This window comes from Cetorhinus maximus, chromosome 12 (assembly GCF_964194155.1).
Source record: "Cetorhinus maximus chromosome 12, sCetMax3.hap1.1, whole genome shotgun sequence".
Classification (NCBI taxonomy): Eukaryota; Metazoa; Chordata; class Chondrichthyes; order Lamniformes; family Cetorhinidae; genus Cetorhinus; species Cetorhinus maximus.
The window spans coordinates 31,191,629-31,211,512 of NC_135890.1; positions in this window are offsets into that span (position 1 = coordinate 31,191,629).

The window sequence follows — 19,884 nt, forward strand, 5'->3', positions numbered from 1 at the left end:
CTCCAGGAAACAACATGCCAGGCTCCATGACGTGTCTTTTTTCGCATGCCTCTTATCTTGTTGCTCATATAACAGTATTTTATTCTTTTTCTTTCTTTGGCAAACAAATGAATTTGCGCTTATGATGCTCAAATGTGTGATATTCACATCAAACTTTCGGTCCGAAAAATTGGTCTCGGCATCACACCTTTCTACCAGTCTTCACAGTGCTCTGGAACACAGCTCTTAAAGTCATAACACCTTATTATTGTCACCTTAGTATTTACAAAAATCTTTAAAGATTTTGGGAGCAACATTCGATTAGATTAGATCACCCCGCGCCTCTCTGTTGCGATGCAGGGAGCACACAAACTTTGTGCTGCCTGCTAATTTAAATGATGCTGCCGTGCAGCCCAGCGCCAAGCGTGCTGCTGAGTGGCTGCACACCTCGGCAGGGGCCCTAAGTTTGTGTGAGGTGAACACCGCTTAAAGCCATCCTGCACCCAAAAGCATTCTGGCTGCAGCAGGTTGTGGAACTGGTTAGCAGAAGCCTTTCTAAGCAGAGAGGAGATTGGAAATGGTTCCCAGGCTGGGAGAATGTTCCAAAAAATCTCCGAAAGAGCACTGGAGCCCTTGATGCGGGAGGTACAGCACAGGAGAGAGGTCCTCTTTCCTCAGGGGACCAGGAAGCTCTCCCACAGACAGTAAGGAGGCAATGGGAGCAGGCAGCTGAGGTGGTCAATGCCAGCAGAATAGTTCTGAAGACCTGGATGCAGTACAGGAAGAAGTTTACTTGGCATGAGTGGCCAAAGTCAGTGAATGAATCTTTAGTTGTGAATCACTATCCTCACACAATGCTGCATGTGCCACCATCGCTTCATTCACCTACTAACAGCCTCAGTCAAGCGTGACTCAGACCTCACAGACCCAATTGTGCCCAAGCATCCATGCACTGAGTTAATTCATTATCTCATCTCGACCTCATGCACTTAGCACTGCTGCAAGCTGGACACCCACATCTCACAGCTTATATACCATGCCAGCTATTCAACTATGACAGGTTCATCACACAGTCACATTAATCACACTCACTGCTAAACTTTCCTCTCTCTTGCAGGACAAGGTTGACCATAGCAGGAGGGAGCAGCACCTAACCAGTGGGGGACAGGAATGGGTCCATGACTTCACCCCAATGGAGAAGATAGCTCTGGCAATCATTGGAGCAGCAGGGCTGAAACTGTAGAGAATGATGGTCTGTTCCTACCTAATTCATTGTCTCACATTCCACTTTCAACACATTCCATACTTTCTTCTGAGCTACAAGCTGCAGATGGTGTTGGAATGACTATAAGATGTAGGAGCAGAAATAGGCCATTCTGTCCATTGAGTCTTCTCCGCCTTCAATGAGATCATGGCTGATCTGATAATCCTCAACTCCATTTCACCTGCCTTTCCCTTACTGAGTAAACATCTGTCTATCTCAGCCTTGAATATACTTAACAACCAAGCCTCTACAGCCATCTGTGGTAAAGAATTCCACAGATTGACTACCCTCTGAGAAAAGAAATTTCTCCTCATCTTTGTTTTAAGTGGGTGCCCTCTTACTCTGAGATTATGCCCTCTGGTCCTAGACTCTCCCACAAGGGGAAGCAACCTCTCAGCATCTACCCAGTCAAGTCCCCTAAATCAGGTCACCTCTCATTCTTCTAAACTCCAATGAGTACAGGTCCAACTTACTCAACCTGTCCTCATAAGAAAATCCCTCCATACCCAGGATCAATCCAGTGAACCTTCTCTGGACTGCCTCCAATACCAGTATATCGTTCCTTAGATAAGGGAACCAAAGCTGTTCACAGTATTCTAGGTGTGGTCTAACTAGTGCCTTGTATAGTTTTAGCAAGACTTTCCTATTTTTATACTCCATTCCCTTTGAAATAAAGGCCAACATTCAATTTGCCTTATCAATTACCCGCTGAGCTGATATGCGAGCTTTTTGGGATTCATGCATGAGGACCCCCAAACCCCTCTGTGCTGCAGCTTTTTGCAGTCTTTCTCCATTTAAATAATATTCAGCTCCTCTATTCTTCCTGCCAAAGGGCATAACCTCACATTTTCCTACATTATATTCCGTCTGCCATGTTTTTGCCCACACGCTTAACCTGTCTATATACCTCTTAGACTCTTTGTGTCATCCTCACCACTTGCCTTCCCAACTATTTTTGTGTCATCTGCAAACTTGGCGATACTACATTAATTTCCCTCATCCCAAGTCATTAATATATGTTGTAAATAATTGTGGTTTCAGCACTGATCCCTGTGGCACTCCACTAGTTACAGGTTGCCATCCTGAAAATGCCCCCCGTATCCCAACTCTCTGTCTTCTTTTAGTTAGCCAGTCCTCTATCCATGCTAGTATGCTACCCCCAAAACCATGGGCTCTTATCTTAATAAGTAGCCTTATGTATGGTATCTTATTGAACACGTTTTGGAAATCCAAATATATTACATCTACTGGTTCCCCTTTATCTATCCTGCTTGTTACCTCCTCAAAGAATTCTAATAAATTTGGCAGGCATGATTTCCCCTTCATGAAGCCATGCTGACTCTGCTTGATTATATTATGCATTTCTAAATGCTCTGCTATTACATCCTTTATAACAGACTCCAACATTTTCCCAATGATAGATGTTAGGCTAACTGGCCTATAGTTACCTGTTTTTTGTCTCCCTCCCTTTTTGAATAAGGGTTTTACATTGGCAGTTTTCCAATCCTCTGGGACTTTTCCAGAATCTAAGGATTCTTGGAAGATTACTACCAGTGCATCCACTATCTCTGCAGCTATTTCCTTTAATATCCTAGGATGCAACCCATTAGGTCCAGGTGACTTATCGACCTTTAGCCCTATTAGTTTCCCTAGTACTTTTTCTTTAGTGATAGTTACTGTATTTATTTCCTCCCCTCCCTTTTGCCCCATGATTGTTTAGTATTTTTGGAATGCTATTAGTGTCTTCTGCTGTGAAGACTGATGAAAAGTATTCATTCAACTCCACTGCCATTTCCTGGTTTCCCATTATTATTTCCCCTGCCTCATTCTCTAAGGGGCCTATATTGACTTTGGTCTCTCTCTCCCTTTTTATGTATTTAAAGAAGCTCTTACTGTCCATTTTTATATTACTTGCTAGTTTACCCTTAATGTTTATTTTCTCCCTCTGTATTTTTTTTGGTCATCTTCTGTTGGTTTTTAAAACTTTCTCAATCCTCTGGCTTACCAATAATCTTTGCCACATTGTACGTTTTATCTTTCACTTTGATACTATCCTTAACTTCCTTGGTTAACCATGGTTGGTTTATTCCCTTCCTACAATCCTTCTTCCTCACTGAGATATATCTTTGTTGTGAGTCATGAAGTATTTTCTTAAATGTCTGCCATTGTCTTTTCTGCTAGACCCCTTTCCCAGTCCACTCTAGTCAACTGTGCCCTCATTCCTTTGTATTTACCCTTATTTAAGTTTAGCACAGTTGTCCCTGAACTAAGTTCTCACTCTCAAACTGAATGCTAAATTCCACCATGTTATGGCCACTGTTTCCTGGGGGATCTTTTACTCTGAGATCATTTATTAAACCTGCCCCATTACACATTACTAGATCCAAAATAGCCTGATCCCTGGTCTGATTCACAACATATTGTTCTAGGAAACTGTCCTGAATACACTCTATGAATTCTTGCTTGTGGCTACCTCTGCCAATTTGATTTTCCCAATCTACATGGAGATTAAAGTCACCCTCAGTCACTAAAGCAGCCTTCTGCCATTACCCTCTGTCTCCTACAACTAAGCCAATTTTGAATCCACCTTATCAAATTACCCTGTATCCCATGTGCATTTGCCTTCTTTATAAGTCTCCCATGTGGGACCTTGTCAAAGGCTTTGCTGAAATCCATATAAACTACATCAACTGCACTACCCTCATTTACACACCTGGTCACCTCCTCAAAAAATTCAATGAAATTTGTTAGGCATAACCTCCCTCTGACAAAGCCATGCTGACTATCCCTGATCAAACCTTGCCTCTCCAAGTGGAGATAGATTTTCTCCTTCTGAATTTTCTCCAATAGTTTCCTTCTATTGGAACGAGGTTGCAAATTTAAACTACCATCTGTGAAGTGCTTCCTGATGTCACCCCTAAACTGCCACATTTTCATTCTAAGGTTATACCCCCTTGATCTGGACTCTTTCACCAGTGCAAATAGTTCCATCTACTCCATCAACATAGGAACAGGAGAAAAGTATTTATCTCTTCAAGCCTGTTGCATTATTCAATGAGATCATGCTGATCACGACCCTAACTTCACCTTCCCAACTTGGCTCCATATCCATGTACCTTTGCAAAAAATCTATCAACCTCAGATTTAAAATTGTTAGTTGAGTAATATCTGTTGCATTTTGTGGGTGAGAGTTTCATCCTTCTACCATCGTTTGCTTCCCAGCTTCCTCCTGAATGGTCTAGCTCTGGTGTAAAGGTCATGTGCCCTTGCCATAGATTGCCCAACCAATGGAAAAAGTTTCTATTTATTCTAACAATAACTTTTAAAATTCTAGGAACCGCAAATCATCCTTAATCTTCTAAATTCCAGGGAATACAAGCTTAGTTTATGCAATCCCTCCTCATGATCTAATCCTAGGAGCCCTTGTATTATTCTAGTGACTCTGCACTGTGGTCTTTCCAAGGCCCATTGTATCATTTCTTAGGTATGGTGACCAGAGCTGTACACAGTCTCATGATGTGGTCTGATCAGTGATTTGTACATCTATAGCAAAACTTACTTCCCTCTATTCTAGCTCTACAGCTATAAAAGCTTACATTTATTAGGCTTTTTGATTTTTTTTTGTATCCGACTACAACATTTTAGTGACCTATGTACATGGAATGCTAAATCTTTTTGGAGTTCCACTGCTCCAAATTTAACATTACTTAAATTTACTATTTAAAAACACTTTGGAGCTATCATTTTTGGTTCACAATTCATAACTTGACATTTGCCTGTGTTGAAATCAATGAAAGAACAGAATAAATAGGAGTGGTATTGGACCATTTATTCCTTCAAACCTGTTCCATGATTCATTAAGATCATGGCTGATCTTCTGCCTCAGCTCTATATTCCTATGCTATCGCCAAATCCCTTAATATCCAAAAATCTATTCATCACTGTTTTGGATAAATGATGGAGAATCCACAAATCTCTTGGGTAGAGAGTTTGAAAGATTCACAACCCTTTGAGTGAAGCAATTCCTCTTTATCTCAGTGCCAAGTGGCCAGTCTCTCATTCTGAGACAATGACCACCGATTTTAGACTTTCCAGCCAGAGGAAACATCTTCCAGCATTTACCCTGTCAAGGTTTCTTGAGAATTTTGTATGATTTATTGCAATCACCTTTCAATCTTCTAAATTCCTAGACCTACCTATGCCATTGGTTCCTCTGTGAAAAACAACTAGATCCCCACTCCCACCCCTAGTTCTTCTCCAGTCACAAGGATATATTCTGAACCCTGGCGTTGGCACACTTCCACAATTTTGCCCACTTGCTTAATGTATAATGTCCCTTTGTACTTTTATGCTCCTGTGTACATTTGGCAATGGGATACCAACACCTTCCACAATGGGCTGCTGTACTCATGTGCCTGCTTCATGACTGCACAGGTGTTGGCTAGAGGACTTGTTATCCCCCCTTCCTTTATTCCTTTCCATTCTTGGTCAAAGTATCTGAAAGTACCAACATTCAGAGCCTCCTTGTTCAGATGACAGTAACGATGCAAGCGTTTTGATGCAAGCTATGAATATAAAAGGACCTAACTATGTCCATTTTTATCCCTTCACAGGAATGGCACAGCCAAATCCTCTGCAGTACTGGAAGGAACAAGGGGACAATAAACCCTCAATTGGGAATTATCTTCCTGTTTCACCACCACCTGCCACCTCTGTGAAGTTGTTTTGCTGGAGTAGCTTTGCCTGCTTTTCAAATGGGGTGACTTTCTGAACTGCAGCAGGTCCTCCCCTCTGTGGACTCTGACAATTCAGGCCTTGGTGCCAGTCTTCAAATCTCCCATAAGTATTCAAACTACTGTAATACAGGCCCTGCGCTGCATTGTGACTGCCTCCATGGACAAGTTTGCATCACTCAAATCCCTCCATTACCTTGCCCCTCCCTATTACCATAACCTCTCCAGCCAGAAGATTAATGGGCAAGCCAAACTCATGCACAATACTAATGGCAGACAAGAATGCACTCAGATTATGTTGCTGTCTCTCAGCATAGCAGCACATGCATGTCCTCCTGTCTTCCCGTCAATATTTACATCTATGGCTGAAAGGATATACAAACTGGCTGTCCATAAGCCTGCGTAAGAGATGTAGTCTACAAGAGCTCCATTTCAGTACTTAGCAACCATGATACAAGGATCACCTCAATCCCCAAAAGGCTCTTCAATTACTATAGAAGCCACCCACATCATGCATTCCTGACATTCAGAGACCCCATAGGAGAAACCGGAGACTTGGTTTAAAAAGCCATTTATCAAGCATTCTCTCCAAGGTGAAGTATGATAGAAAGCATTCAGACAAGTGGTATTATGTTAACATTTTGGCTGCACTAGATTTGTGGTACGGACAAAGATTATCCTTTTCAAGGTTTTGAGGTTGCTTTCATTTGGTAGAATGATCAGGAGCTTTGAGATTTGCAGTGCATAGGCAAGTTTCAGTAGATAATGGAATGTCAATGGTGGGAAAATATTGTTATGGTCCTTGGCCAGGCCCCAGGTTGTGGGGGATTGGTGTGGGGGGTGGGGGGAGATCTGGTTAGAGACCAATAATGTTTCATTTAAAATACATAAAGTTTGAGATTCAAGATGCTTACTAAGTTGTTATGACCCCCAGCTGAGGTTACCACTGGACAAGCCTGATCCCAGGATGGAACCCAGCCTGATAGATCCTAATTTTTATTTGTTTGTCTAGAAACGTGGAGAGGGGCGACTGAACAGAGTCACCGGAGTCAGCCAATGAACTTTTAACAAAAGCATAAAACATTTATTAAACAAGAAAAGATGAACTATATTACACTACTCCTTCACCCACAACTATACCTTTACAGACATATACAGATTTGTAAGGATAATACAAGTTACAAAAGTTACCTTATACTCTAATGTCCACAGTAAGCACACAGTCCATGTATCAATAGGCGACCAGTGGTCAGACACACTACACTCTGAAACCAAGTGACAGATGCCACCTCAAACAGATGCTATGGATCTCTTTTCAACTGCCCCCTCCTCAGAAGCTTGTTACACCATGAGCCAACCAGTCACACTGAACACCATCTTTCACATGAGGATTTCCAATCTCCACTCTCCAAGAACTCGCTTTGGAACTTCTCCCAAACTGATGCTTTTTCTCAGACACCTTCCGAAAGGGGTCACCTCCAGGGTTTTGAACTCTCCTTCCAATGTTTCTCTTACCTGGGTCACCACATGCATTCAAGCTGTCTTTCATGCATTCTCTCTCACCAACTCAGCTGTCACAAGTACGCCACTGCTTCAGATGCCCATAGAAAAAGTTACAGGCCTTCAGTTGTCTCTTTGGACTTTCTGGTTTCTTGCAAGCTGTTCTCGCTTTAAATCTGCTTTCTGCAGCTTTTGATTCTTTATATCTGAAGCTTGGAGCCTTTCTCTCTGCCTCTCACTCTTAACTTCACTTAAAAGTGCCTTTTCCGGGTTCCTGTCCTTCCCATTGACAAGAAGGTCTTCTTGGGACTTTCTTCTGTTCCATTCCCCTGGATTTTTTTGGGATCTTTTCTTTAGCTTGGGACTAGCTATCTGTCCCCTTTGCTCAAGTCTCTCCTGGCAGCTACTTTCAAAACCAACTGAACTCAAACAACTTCCAAATCAAACTGCTGTTTCTAGTTTCATCTGTGTGTCTGTGGGAGAGACCTGCCTCTCTGGACCCCTGTTGCTAGGCAACAGCCCAGTTTCCCTATTCTTGTTTGTTTAACTTAGCTGCCACAGTTGTAAAACTCTCATTAGTAACGCAGGCATCTTTTAAAGTGAAACTAAAAGTCAATTTGACATTTTCTTAACACACAGATACAGAAATACAAATCAAACTTAAGCATTAAAGCTAACACTCATAAATACAAATATAACTTACTTAAACTATCTCTATTTCCTAACAAAGTGAATAAAGTCACAAGATTTCACAGGTTTTGAACAAACAAAAATAAACTTTACAAGTTCAGAAAGATAAAAACAATTCACAATATCTATCTTATACTCTAACATGCAGGGTAAATATGAGGTACATATGAATTAACAGACAACCTGTGGTCGAACACACCACATTACACAATAAATGTTAGATGCGACCAAAGCATACTCTATGGATTTCTCAACAACCAACCCAGATGTTTGTCATATTGTGAGCCAACCAATCCCAGTAAAACATCATCTCTCTCACGAGGGTTTCCAATCTCCACAATTTAAGACCTTGCCTTGGAATTCGCTCCAAAAATTGCTCCTACTTAGATGGATTGAACAATGGCCCACCTTGCAGGGCTGCAATCTTGCCTTCCACCATTCCTTTCCCCTGGATCTCTGAGTACACTCAAGCACAATTCTAGATCTTCGGCCACACCAAGCAGAACATCACAGCTTCCAAAGGGATACCTTTGCCCCAGTGGCCCGCAGCAAGGAGTCACCAACCTTCAGCTGCCTTCTTAGATCTTCAGGGCTTCTCTCGTGCCCACTTCACTTAAAGTCTGCTCCCTGCAGCTCTTTCTTTAATTCAGAGCCTATTTCTCTGCTCCTTTGTTTTAACTTAACTAAACAGGACCTATTTCTGTCCCCTGTCTTTTATCCCTTTCTTGAGGCTTCCATTTGGGACCTCTCCCTGTCCCTCCCACCGTGTCCCGCTCCCTGGGATATTTAGTCAACAATGGCACTCTGTTCCAGGTCATCTGACCTGCCCTTTCACAACATTCTTCATTCTTCCTTCTGCGCAGGCACGCAGGGCTGATCCTCGGTCTGAAGAACGTAAAATACCCGGTCTGTGCATGTGCGGCTAGTTGCCGGCTGGTGCATGTATGAAAGGTCTGAGGATTGTCAGGAATTGGAGTTCCTTACCTCCATACTCAACAATGTAAATATAGGTTTCAACACAATATATACAGGACTTATCCTGTTGTGGCCATCTAAGGTAATCAAGAGAAAGTCTCTGGTGTCAGTGTGGCATGAATGTACTTTGCAACCTGAGAAGAGTCGCCTTCTGCATTCATTTGGCTGCTATTCTGTCAGTAAATACAGGTAGGAGCATTTCTCTTGTTGTCGGGTGCCATTGAGAGGATGCCTTGCATCTCCAGAGCAGTTTTGCCTGCCTAACCTACATCCATCGGTATTATTCTTCATCTTCCAGGAAGCAAAGGCCAAGGAGAATTTCCAACAGGAGATCCATGGTACCCTACTTGAAAGAGAGAGAAATGAGAGTCCCAGAGCAAATGGCTGCAATGCTATCGCTAAGGTAGTCGCCAGGACCAATAATGAATAAGAAATCCAAAATCAGTGGAAAAGTTAGGATTCTGCAGTGTCTTCAAATATCTATGTTTGGCTCTTTAAATTTACTTCTACATTTTCCCTAGTAATGTTGTATGGCCACTTTTAAATGGGCATTATTATCATAGACTGCAAATGATGGAAAAAAGATTGCATAACCTTCACATTTAAATTATGCCATCCATTTGAATTTATGGCAGAAAATTGTGCATGCTCAAATAAATCATGCACATGTTCAGAATGTATGTAAAAACACCTCATAGAATGCTTCTCTTTGTCTCAAGAGGGTTGGAATACAAAAGTGAGCAAATGATGCTTCAACTGTACTTAACCTTGATCAGACTCTGTCTGGAATACTGCAGTCAATTTTAGGCACTGAATCTCAGGAAAGATGTACTGGAGCTTGGAGTGACTACAGAACAGATTCACCAGAATTATACCAGCACTTAAAGAGTTAAATTATGTGGACAGGTTGTATAAATGAGATTTGTATTTCCTGAGTTTAAAAGGTTATTTTTAAGATTGAGATATTTTGCTAAGTAATTGCATAAGGAATATGTATTAAAGACATAAATAGTCTCTGAATAATCTTATGAACAGGATTTGGAAGATAAATGACCTGCTTCTGATTCTAGGGTCTTATGATCCACCATAGCAAATCTTAACCCCTTTCTCTAACCCCTTCCCTGAATATTGCCTAAAATCATGTTGGAAGGAGAGGAAAACCCAATCTCCATTGTGACCTCTTGTTGATACAGGCTACATTAATACATTACTGAGGCCATTTCTTCCACTCCAGTTCCATCTGAACCAATTCCAATTTTCTTCTTCTGGTCCACTTGTTGTACAAATACATTTGAATGTCTGATACAGTTTTGTACACTGATGGTATTGATAGTTAATTGAGTTAAAGACATGCGCACTTGTCAAACAAAAATATAAAGGGAGGATCGAATTTGCACTTATATGTCACCTTTCACAATCTTAGGACTCCTCACACCACTTTACTGCCAATTAAGCATGTCTGATGTGCAGTCACTGTTGTGATGTAGGAAATGCAGCAGCCAATTTGCACAGAGCAAAGTCTTACATAGAGCAATGAGATAAATGGCCAAGTAATCTGTTGCTGAGGTTTTATGAGGGATAACTATTGGCCAGGACACTGGGACAACTCCCCTGCTTTTCTTCAACAAGTGCCATGGAATCTTTTATCTATCTACCTGAGATGGCAGATGTGCCTCTGTTTAACATCTAATCTGAAACACAGCATTTTCGACAGTACAGCAGTACCTCACGTCAGCACTGAAAAACCAATCCAGATTACAAACCAAATTGTGTATTTGATGCGATAAGATTTAAAAAAAATATGATGACACTTAGAATTCTCCCCATTCATTAAACTGATTAATATATGAATTACCCAGGAATTTTTTTCTTTATTTTCATTCAACCCCTTTGAAATTTCATATGATTTTCATTTGGCTGATCTGGATTGTGATTTTAACCATACTTCCATCTATATTTTCATTGCAAATAATAAATACAAGAAAATATCCATCTAAATATGTCCTAAAACCTTTCCTTGATATGTAATTTGGAGAATAAATGAATATTGCTAAACCATCAGGCACTTATCTACCAAATACATTTCAAACAAGGTAAATGTTACTGTGAGACTAGGAAACCAGTCTCCAAAAAGAGTTCAAACTATCTTTTCTGTGAACCTCAGTGGAAAGAAGCTCAGGCCTAAACCAATTTCACCCCCTCAGACTTTGAGCCAGGATGGCTGTAGCTATAGGGGAAGTGTGTTTTGGCATATAACAGCATTCTATTTAGCATGGACTTGTAAGCGGCTGGGACATTTCCCAACATTTTATTGTGATCACAGTGCATTAAAGATTTTGCACAATTGAACCAACATTTGTACTGCACTGCTGATGCTTAGAAAAGGCATAGCTATGCCTTTACATTGCCATTCACTATTTAACATACATCTTACTTCAGAAAAAAACAAGTATATAATGAAAGAAAAGCCACTCAACCCATCAAACTCCTGTAGATCATATATAATTTGTAGTGTCAGAACTGCTAGCCAAATTGTTTAATCTTCCGAGGGATGTAAACCCTAAAGGCAAGTTTGAAAGAGTGATGCAGAAGGAGTGGAGAGAGAGAGTTAAGAGAGGATGGAAAGGATGGGAGAGAGCCTGTCAGGGCTACCAGCAGTTCAAAGCAAGGTAAAATGTCTCTCACCAAAGCTTACATGAACCAGCACAACTGCAATTAGCGAGTATAAAGAGAAAGCTCAGATTAAAGCCTATAACAATAGACAAGTATTTTGCATTATAATACAGGATCCCTGACATACCTTTGAACAAAGCTTGTATTACAAGCTATAAACCCTGATTTTAACTTGAAATGCATCAAATTCGCATATTTGCATAGGCATCACTCCTGGGATATTTTAAGTATCAGGATGTAATTCCATTTAGCTGATCTGCTGCCCTCACAATCATGTCAGTCATCAGACAGTCTGCCCATAAGAATATAAGAAATAGGAAAAGGTCGACCATATGGCCCGTCAAGACTGCTCCGCCATTCAATATGAAGCCTACAATTACTTAATACTATAACAACTCCTAAAATTCCTAATTAACCTGACTCCCAGTTACATACCCCCTTTAAGATAAATTTTAGATTTAAAAAAAAACAGCAAGTTACCACACTACCCACTTGACAGTGGAACTCCAAATGGCTTTATGCATAAATGGCTGGAGGTTTCTTCAAGGCTGGTTCACATACTCCTGTTAGATCCTACATGGCCTCCAACGTAGCCTTTCATTCTCCTTTATATATGTTTCTCTCTCTTTAATATGCAAATTCCATTGTTCCACATGTGTTTGGAACTGTATCTATCCCATAACATAAAAACTTTAATGTTGCCAATATTGTCAGTAACCTTTGGGAAAAATAAACACACTCCTTAGCCTTGCTTATCTGGCTAGTTGTAAGTAGTCTAAAATCCCTTTGAAATCCAAACAATCCTTTCACTTGTCTAAAAATACAAATTTCCTTCATACCTCACATGCTAAGACAACAACCATGTTTACTCATTAGCATGTCAAATACATTTCTACACCTAGCTTCTTTTGGTAATTTCAAGCTTTCAGTCTGCCTAACTCCAAATGTAATTAAGTCATGCAGACAGTATATCTACACTCTCACCCATAAATCTACTTTACAACAAACCAGGAAAATATTATGAAAATTATTATACTTACGTAACAGGCTTCAGTTCCACTTTCCTGTCCTCTCCCCATATCCCTTGACTTCCTGAGAGACCAAAAATCTATCTATCGTAGCCTTAAATGTATTCAACGATGGAGCATCCAATACCCTCTGGCGTAGAGAATTCCAAAGATTCACAACCCTGTGAGTGAAGAAATTTCTCCTCAACTCTGTTCTAATTGATCAGCCCCTTATCCTGAGACTGTGCCCCTGTGCTTTAGATTCCACAGCCAGGGGAAACAACCTCTCAGTGCCTATCATGTAAGGACCTTCAGCATCTAGTATGTTTCAATGAGATCACCTCTCATTCTTCTGAACTGCAGAGAATATAGACCTAAATTAGTCAGTTTCTCATCATAGGATAGTCCTCTCATTCCAGGAACTAATCTAGTGAACCTTCACATTTCACTTCCAATGTAATTTATACGGTGACTCCTGAGGCCTACTTGAAGTGGATTGCACTGCTTAAAGTAAGGTTGCATTCCCTTGCTTTGACTCTTGATTCTCCATCTCTGGGGGATTTATTTGCCACTGAGATGAGTAGAAGATCTGCTCCCTGGTTTTTATAAGCAACCTGGTGGCTCTAATAGAGGAGGTATGGTTAATGATGGATGCCCTTGCCCTCATTAGGCACAGAAGCATTCCCAGGACTATAATTGCACAGGCTTGGATAGAAGTGGCTGACAGGGTTGATGCCACCAGCGTAATCCGCAGCATCACCCCAGAATATGGTTTCAATTTGGAAAGAAGTTCAATGACCTTGTATGAGTAACAAGGTAAGTACACCTCTTCATCCCTCCAGTTCTCTCAGAATCGCCTAGCACTTCTTACACACCCTTCCCTATCACATACTCTTTGCATCATCACATCTCTCAATATATAATCATTCAAAATATGTGGGCTTTTTACTCACAGACACCCGCTGTCATCATGTTATGTTTTTGAGTTCGCAGAAATTAGAAATAATCACACATTAGACACAAAATGCAGGAGTTTCATCTAGTGTATTTCTTCCTGCTCTCCATGTGGTTGCAAGCTGATACTCAGCGCATGACTGCAGTGCAACAGTGAATGTAGCACCCTGGGTTGTATATTCACATAACAATTAGTTCTTAGCTCTTTACAAATAATGTAACAATATAACACGTTGGGAGTGAAATGAGTGAAAGGTAATTATTTTGTACGCAGTTAAATTAACCACCATTATTATTTGGCACTTTGATCCGCTGTGTGATTTATTAGCTTTTGTTTCTGCATTGTCAACATGTCAGTGTTCTAGAAGTTGTCTATATACTCTAAATGTCCTTTCATGCAGGATTAAGGGAGTAGTGCAGCATGCTATAAGCACTGTGACTGCAGAAGGGTTCTCTGCTCTCTGTAAGGTTTGAGGGAAAAAGAATGAACAGATCACCAGAACCGCTGAGCCTTGATGAATGGCAGGACCAATCACCATATCCTTAACGAATGAAATTTAAGCACTTTTAATGATGAGCAAAGTTCTGAATTGGCAGCTTGAACATTATTTAAACAAATTTTATCACCAAATTACATGGAGGAAACTGTTGTTTTTTGTTTTATTGCCTCTAGAACATGATGTGTATTTAAAATTTTGAATATGACATAAGGCTCCTGATCATATTAAGACTGTTGTTTAATTCTTTTCTTTATTCTTTCATGGGATGTGAGTGTCACTAGCAAGAGCAGCATTTATTGCCGATCCCTAATTGCCGTTGAGAAGGTTGTGGTGAGCCGCCTTCTTGAACCACTGCCATCCATGTGGTACAGGTACACCCACAGTGCTGTTAGGGAGGGAGTTCATGAAACTCAAGAGCCGAATGGAGCTGTTGCCAAAACTTGGGAGTTAACATGATGGTGGATGGGAGTGTTGCACAAATGTGGAGACCAGAAAGTTGCCCCAATTTTAGCCTACGTCCTCCTGATCTGGCTCATTCTCATTGGGCTCATAGGTTAAAATTGGGGTGAGAATATTTGATATTTGTGTGATTTATATAGCCTGTTTGGGAATAAGTGAAAAGGGGAACACTACATAAAAGATAATACTGGGCTTCAGCTTGGAGGAAGCCTACTACTTTGACCTGCATAGGATTAGGTAGGATTACATAGGAAAAGGCCATTCGGTCCAACCAGTCCATGCTGGCATTGATGCACAACTTGAGCCTCCTCCCATCTTTCCTCATCCAAATCTATCATTGGAATTCTATTCTCTTCTCCCTCATATGCTGTTTACCTTCTAAATGCATCTATACTATTCACTTCAACTGCTCCCTGTGCTAACGAGTTCCACATTCTCTTTGGGTAAAAATGTTTCTTCTGAATTCCCTATTGGATTTCTTGGTGACTATCTTATATTGATGGCTTCTAGTTATGCTCTTCTGCATAATTGGAAATATTCTCTTTGTATCCATTCTATCAAAACCTTTCATAATTTTGAACAACTCTATTAGGGGCCCGTCAGCCTTCTTTTTTCTCTCTTCCTGTGTTGATGTGCATAACTGAGAAGGAGCAAAGGGATATTGTCAGGGAGAAAGCAAGCCAGATTGGTGCCATCTATGAAGCCACGAATTCCTAGGAACTCTGCGACCTGATTAAAGTTTTGTGCCCTATCCATCCTAACTTATTTTCGCAGGGAAAATGACAATGGCATTGCCCTTTCAGATGTGGCATCTGTCACTTGCTTGAAACATCTATGAATAAGCAGCCTGATAGATCTGATATATGTTCACTACAATGGCTGAGAACTATCTGGTTGCATTAAAGTTGAAACCAGTGGTGATTTATACAGCTCCTACAAGAACAGACTCTGTTCTGGAAGTTGTCTGCAGGTTAGTTTGGAACAGATAGCACAGTTCAATGATAGTCTCCCTTATGAAGCAGAGGCTTTGAAAAGACCGCCCCTCCCCCAACAACTGAGCAGACTGTACAACCCATGATCACCATCTCACCTGTTTAATCTTCTTGCCTCATGCAGGCTAATTCTTACTTTATGGGATTCTAAGTATTACTGATCTGACACTGTGTAATTACAGCCTGTGGAACTTGTCTGTAATTTATCGCTATTTTAATGGTAGAGTCCAGTAGCTTCTTCTTTATATACAGTATATATGTATATATATATATATATATATGTTTCTTATCTTTTTATATATGTTCAATTTAATTCAATATTGATGTGAAATGTAAACACCTATATGATTTTTAATTTAGAAGAGAATTCCTTTAAATGTAAAGGAAATATAGTCTTCTGACTATAGATTCTACAGTATAGATTCTTAGGGCTGAATCTTCAGCTCGGTAAATGGGGGCGGGGCCTGCTTGCTGAGGCGTAAAATGATGCAGGGTGATGTCAGGCATGCGCCCCGATGTCATCGCACGTCATTTAGATTTTCAGTTCGGCCTGTTAAGGCTATTAATTAACTAATTAACCCTGTTGAGAAAGCTGCCTGTCCAACCTGAAGGCTGGTGGGCAGGTGAAGAGCCCAGGCGGCCTTTGCATTTTTTATGGAACCTCATCGGGAGGGATGAGGTTTCATGAAAGGTTTATAAATTAAATAAATTTTTCCATTAAAGATCATTGACATGTCCCAGCTCATGTGACACTGTCGCATGGGGGTACATGTCTTAAATTTTTTTTTCTTTTATTAAAATTTTTGGAACATAAACAAATCGCCCTGAGGCAGTTCTGCGCCTCAGGGAGATTTCTGTGCTCTTTTGTGCACGTGCACGCAGGCCCCGACTCAGGGAATCCCACCGCCTCCCCCACCCCTGCTTGCACAGGGAGCACTGAGCACTTCCGAGCGTGCGTCACGCTGGCGGGCCTTAATTGGCCCACCTACATAAAATGGCGGCACGGACCCGATCGGGGGCGCTGATCGGGTCCATGCCTGCCTCCGCACAACCCCCCCGGATGGGGGAAAAATTCTACCCTTAGAGTACTTGTATCAAATTTCTTTCTTTGATATTTTAATGGAGGCTTTGACACATTTTATTTCTAGGTTTATATTCTAAACCATGTTATGACTCTTCTGGGGTACTCATTGTTTAATTCTTATTGTGCATTTTATTGGATTGGCATATAATATTTTTTTATGCACAAGTTTCTGCTTTGGCTTTTCATATCCACAATTTTTGATTTACTATTTGCAGAAGATGAAAAGAAAATGTAGCTGTGATCCTGCAAAATGAGATGAGATTTTTTTCCAATATGTAATTAAATGGTGAGTGCCATTCATTCCCATTGTAACATAGCATTGCTCCAGTGTTAATCATGGGTCAACATTGCAGTTTTCATCATATTTCAAAAATGTGGTGCTATATATCCATTGTCTTATTTTTTGAATTCTGTTTTTCATTTGCTTTTTGCTTTGATGCTGCTATGTTTAATTGCTTCTCTTTTAATCAGAAACACACCAATGAATTGAACTGTTGGCACTATTCATTATGCATTTATACCTGAGCTGCTTCCATTGTGGTGTTTCTACTGAAATAATGCAGGCAGCTAAAATAACATGTATGGAAGACTGTCTCCATTTTCTAACAACAATTGATCAATTGCTACACTTTCTAAAATATAACAGCAGCTTGGAGTTTTTTGTTATTTTGCCTCTTGAGAAACCTAATTATGCAAGAATAGATATAGCCAGATAAATTTATGCATCAGCATGTATGATCTTTAATGATCTTTATTTGGCAGATTAAATGCTGCAACAAATTAGCATGATGGTGGATTGTTGTAACTGTCCAGTGTGGTTTTAATTGGATATGAATTGAATGGCTATATTGCTTTAAAATAAGATCTGGAATTTTTTGCAGCCATTTTTACACATGCTCCATTTTACAGTATAATACTAAGAGAATATATGCATATATAAATACCATAATATTTTATCCTACACAGATCTTTGTTACACCTCACTGATGCAATCTTAAATCTCAGTACGTGAGCACACATCTTTAACCACTGCAACAAGCTGATTTCATGGGCCAGGATTTCCCGGTTGGCGCACGGGGGGGCAGGGCCTGCTCGCCGACGCGTAAAATGACGTGGGATGACGTCAGGCGGAACTCCCGATGCACTCTGCCTCATTTAAATTTTCAGGTCGGCGGGGGCTCAGCCGAATCAGCTGTGCGCTCGCCAACCTGTCAATGGCCAATTGAGACCATTGACAGAGTCATTAAAGTAATTAGTGGACCTGCCCGTCCAAACTTAAGGTTGGCGGGCAGGCCAGGAGCACTGGCGGGAATTGGAAAAAGCATAAAACCTCATCCACGGGCGGGGTGAAGTTTCATGTAGGGTTTCAAAAATGTAATAAAAGTGTAATTAAAAGTGATGGACATGTCCCAACTCATGTGACAGTGTCACATGAGGGGACATGTCAGGGAATTTTTTTTTCTGTTTTTAAGGTTTTTTATTGTGAAGCCGATCTCCCTGAGGCAGCACTCAGTCTTAGGGAGATCTGTGCTCTCTTTTGCGCGCGTGCATGATAGAGTGCACTCCCGGCTCAGGGAATCCCCTCCCGCCCTCACAGGGAGCGCATAGCGCTTCCTTGCGGACGTCACGCTGGGCGGGCCTTAATTGGCCCGTCCACGTAAAATGGCGGTGCACCTCCGATTGGGGGCATCGATCTGAGGCACGCCTCCACGCCTCCACGCACCCACTCCTGAACTTTCCCCCCAACGGGGGGAAAATTCTGCCCCATGATCTCTGATCTCTGATCTCAATTTTATGGGGGAAGTCAACTGATGCCCTCTTCTTAGCCTTAGCCACCTTGATGGGTATAATACTCCCATGCTAAATCAGTGTAACCCAGGTTGAGCTAATCCCACGAAGAAAGGAAAACAAAAGAAGGGAAATCGGAAGTTGTAACAGTATCTCTGGTTTTCTGAATCTACAACAGCAATTTACAATTATACAGGCTGTTTACTGTACCAAACTGTCCCAGGGTGCTTCAACCAACCTTTGATTAAATGGTCCTAATTTTGCAGTTAGCAGTGAAAGAATAGTGCTCACCATTCCCTATGCTTACAGCTACCCATTGACTTCTCCTGGTTTTTGAGCAGCAACTTGTAATTATCGGGTGTCTGATTCAGCATGTTGCCCTCTACAGGAAATCTCTGCCGTCCTAATGGCAACAGCGCTACCTGCCCTCACCAACCAATCCCCCTTCGCCAGGGCCCATCTGGCTAGCCCCTGTGCCCCCAGATCACACTAGCCTGGTTGTGAGTGTGCCATCCTTCCATGGTGTCCGCTTCTTCCAGGTGTAGTCCCAGCCGTGGCAATGCTCCCAGTGGTGCTACTGAGGCTGCTGGCTCTCTGATTGACCAGCAGCTCCTGGGGGCTGGCGACCATCCTTTATGGGGATGGCAGCCCTCAAAGCAGCCATTTAATTGGCTGTTGTTGACAATGCAGCCCTGGGTCTCACAGACTGTCAAAATGGGGTCTCCTCCCCACAGCTTTTGGGCCTATTGGCAGGACCCAAGTTGCAATGGTCAAATCCAGCTCTATGTCTCTTCAATCAGTCAGATTGAAGAATCCTCATGGGCATCCAGAGGGGAATTTTGACATGGTGGAGTGTGTGGCTATGGGAGGGCCTGGAAGAGGCAATCGGTGCTAATCACCGGGGCCCATGCCTTTGGGGTGGGCCGGGCTTGGGCAGCACCTCTCCTCTCTCAAGTAGGCACCTCACACCCTGGGGTGTAGTGAGTGAGTGCCGCATGCTCTCAGGAGGCCCAGGGCCCCATACCCAACTCGCAGCTTTTGCTTTACTGGCTGCACCACCCCTTTGGGCAGGCAGCAAATGGCCATATCCAGAGGCTGCATTATACGTCCCAACTCTGAAACCCAACCACTGTCCCTAATTCAACATAGCATATAAGAACATAAGAACATAAGAAATAGGAGCAGGACTAGGCCATTCGGCCCTTCAGCCTGCCCCGCCATTCAATAAGATCATGGCTGATCTGCCCCAGGCCTCGACTCCTCTTTCGTGCCAGCTCCTCATAGCC